Below are 3,832 nucleotides of genomic sequence, written 5' to 3'. Positions count from 1 at the left end.
TTCGCCTACTCTTTCTATTTATGTAGCACACCTGACCTAGCAGCCTTTTTTAGTTATGACGCGGTGTCGGCCCAAGATGCAAACCTATCACCTCCCAGGCGACGAGCGGATTTGCTATGTGTTACTTTAGTTATATAAGTAGAATAATATGAAAGATAGGTTTACCCATCTACTTAAAACTTAATAAGTTATTACTTAAGATGACAAAATATACAATTTTTTATTTCAACAAATCATTAAACATTTGTTTATAATTATAATTATGTTTATAATTATAAGTTTTTTTCTTTTTGATGATTCAACTCATTGTCTACTTGCAGGTTTCCTAAAATACAAAAATAGATAGATAGATAGGTCAGACATATACATTTTTAGTATAGATATGCTTAGACATAGAGATCAATAAAAATAGATAGATATATATATACATTTAGAGAGATAGATTGTGTGATGGATAGATGAATAGATAATAGGAGAAATATAAATAGATATATGTATATAATAGGTTAACTCACAAACAAAATATGAATTTTACATATTTATTGAGACATTACAAATTGTTTCGTGCATGTTTGCACTCTTCAGATGTCAATGTAAAACTAAAGTTTAAAATAAATTTAAATTTAAAGGATTTCTACAAATATTTTAGAAGATTTTTTGAACATAATATTTTTAAATATATATATATTATATTATATTATACATATATATATATATATATATATAGGTTATAAATAGATAGATACCTTGCAAGAGCAGTTTGTGCATTTGCAGTCGGTGCAGTTGCACTTTCCACCGTTAGCGCCGCAGCCGCAGTCTAAAAAATAAAATCCATAAATCAAATACGATAAAAATTACAATAAGTAGCAAAGACATAATCTAACAATATCTAAGCTTTTTTTTAAATAAAAAAATAACAATTTGAGAATCAAAAATCTTTTGAGGAGAAAGTATTGAAGAAAATAATATCAGACAATAATCGAATATAAATCGGATATAAAGTCACTGGCTATTAAAAACCTTTTTTTTTATAATATATCAACTTTAAACTTAAATTTTTTCTGTATATCTAAACATTTTTTTAATGAATGAAAAAAATAGGTATTAGTTTCTCAAATATCATGTATTGAATTACACCAAAAACATATTGCATAATAATACGTACACTTTAAAACAAACACTATTTAGTTTCTAGAATTATTAATTAGAAATGCAGGCGTTTTCGCTCAAAGTGGTTTGTATCTTACGTCATTGCAAGCCCAGGGTCCCCCGAAAAAAAAACTAACCCTCGGCCCCTCCCTTATTTGACATTTTTTTCCAAAAAAATGGGGTGGGATTTCTGTGCCAGACTTTGATTTAGAACAAGTCAATTTTAATGTGATCAAAAACAAGGATGACTTTATCCATTTTAGAGAAATGCAATATTTGAAAATGAATATTTTAAATCCAGCTGTTATTTGGTAGTCAAGTTGCCTATGATTTGTACGTATGTTTTTTTCTCTTTTTACTAACTTAATTCAACAAGTAGCTTCGCCCCTGACCTCTTAATTATTCGCCCCTACAGGTCTTGAAGAGATTTCAAAACGCCTGAAAATCAACTTGTTGTTACAGCAATCACGATGCTAAGATTGAAAACGATTCGAAAACCCGATTCTATTAAAATTCTATATAAAATATTCATAAATTATTATCTATTAAATCCATTACAAATTAAATTTACAAAAAAAACTTACTGTCTGGCATCTTGATTGTTCGTTAGTTTATTCTTTTTCTTTCAAAGGAAAACTGATAAAACTTTAAAAAACGAACTTATTTATAATCTATGCTTAATGCTTTAAGTGTTTGTTTAAAATTGTGCCATAGATTAAATTTAAAATAGAACAACAAGGATGACAACATCCATGGCAACATATTAAACTATCGAAAAATTACACCTATATATTGTAGGTACATAAAAATAGACCAAATCTTACAAAATTTCTTAAGCTACCCTAACTCTTAGACTCACCAAAGAAATTCTTTAGAATTTGGCCTCATAATACTTTTTTGTTATGAACATGTAGATCTGTTGTAAAATTGTTTTAATACCCTCTTACTGAGATGTTTTACTATTTATATTGTATCTTATTGTCCTAGTTTTCACCTTCGCTATTTATGAAACAAGTATGACATCATCCATAAAAGTTAAATCCTAAAATTCGACATTTAAACAAACGATCATAATTCTTGTAGAGAGTCAGAATTTATAAACAGAATATTAATTATTAAGTCTAAACAAAATTATATAAAAAATTCTTGCAAAATTGCGAAACTACAAGATATTGTTTAAAAAGACACACAGATACAACTTTAAAAAGATGCTTTGCTTATACTATTGTACTTTGTTTTCTAAGGAATCATTGTTCCAAAAATCAGATAAATAGGATAATTATAATATACACAAATTGCTGTAAAAAAAAGTTAAAAAGCAGCATGTCGTAAATGACACAATGATACGATTATAGAAAACCTTCGCTTTATAAATAAATTATTTATCAATTTTATATAATATGTTTATTATTCTTGTTAAGATTTACTATTAACTTTCATTCTTTAATTAATTCTGTAAATGTGTCGCAGAATGTGTATTACTAAAGATAATTCTATTAATACTTATTCTAAGAGAGATTAGGAACAGGTATAAGATAAGAACAAGGATGAAAACAACCCTAACTGTAATGCATTGATAATCTATAATACAAAGTAGAACGATGTCTATCTGTTTGTTTGTCTGTTTGTTTGTAGCGAAGGATCTCGCTAACCGCTGAACCGATCGGGTCCTCCTTTACAGGGTAGCTACTCATAGTTCCCGGGAAGGTTTATAACTATTTTCTTAGGGGTAGGGACACCCCCAACCCCCCCCCCCCAAAAAATGAAAAATACCCACCCCAAAAAAAAAATTATTTTTAAAACTAAAAATAAAATAGTGGGGTCGACTAACCCCCCCCCCCAAAAAAAAAAAAAAAATAATTCCCCCCCAATTTTTTTTCTTTTTTATTTTAAATCTAAAATTCGAAAATTGGTTTGATCAAACCTCTTGGGGCAAAGCCCCTAGAGGCTAGGGGCGAAGCCGCTAGTCTATAATACAAAGTAGAACGATGTTTGTTTGTCTCTCTGTTTGTTTGTCTGTCTGTTTGTAGCAAAGGATCTTGCTAACCGCTGAACCGATCGGGTTTTCCTTTACAGGGTAGCTTCTTATAGGTCCCGGGAAGGTTTATAACTATTTTCTTGGGGGGTGGGACAACCCCAACCCCCCAAAAAAATGAAAATTACCCCCCTCCCCAATTTTTTTTTTTTTTTAAATAAAATTAAAATAGTGGAGACGACTACCCCCCCCAAAAAAAAAAAATTTTTTTAACATTTTTCTTTTAAATCTAAAATACAAAAAATTGGTTTGATTAAACCTCTTGGGGTAAAGCCCCTAGAGGAAGTAATATTACTTCAAATCTCGGCAGTCGGAAACAAAGTCACAGGCAAATTTGTGCATTTTTAAGCATCAGTGGCCTTTCAAAGCCGCAGTATTAGAGTAAAACGCTATAGGGAGAAAGGGTTAAATATATATATATATATATATATATACATATATATATATATATGTATACATCCATAGTAAAGATCTGTTGCCGCAGTGGCTGATTAGTGGAAGATGCCAGGCAGTTGGACTGTAAAAATTATAGAGAATCTTTTTTAGTAACTTAATCAAGAGGAGTCCATAAAAAGGACACAAAAAAGACGCATTTTAGGGATAAAATAGGAGGTTTTAAATTTTTTTTAAAGTTTTTATTTTTATCCG

The 3,832-nt window shown here is 29.5% G+C and overlaps 1 long non-coding RNA gene across 1 annotated transcript; it reads right to left on the bottom strand.

Annotated features, from left to right (window-relative positions):
• Positions 1–201: 201 nt before the first annotated feature.
• On the bottom strand, positions 202–1,885 carry LOC145330149 (uncharacterized). Its single transcript, XR_013883277.1, has 3 exons — positions 1,734–1,885; positions 747–817; positions 202–325 (listed from the first exon to the last, which is right to left on the bottom strand). It is a non-coding gene; the product is annotated as an uncharacterized LOC145330149 (long non-coding RNA).
• Between the last annotated feature and the right edge of the window lie 1,947 nt (positions 1,886–3,832).

Source organism: Acartia tonsa, chromosome 10 (assembly GCF_053477335.1).
Source record: "Acartia tonsa isolate MP-2025a chromosome 10, ASM5347733v1, whole genome shotgun sequence".
Classification (NCBI taxonomy): domain Eukaryota; kingdom Metazoa; phylum Arthropoda; class Copepoda; order Calanoida; family Acartiidae; genus Acartia; species Acartia tonsa.
Note: the sequence above shows the minus strand (reverse complement) of the source record. Positions and strands in the feature narration are given on the sequence as shown.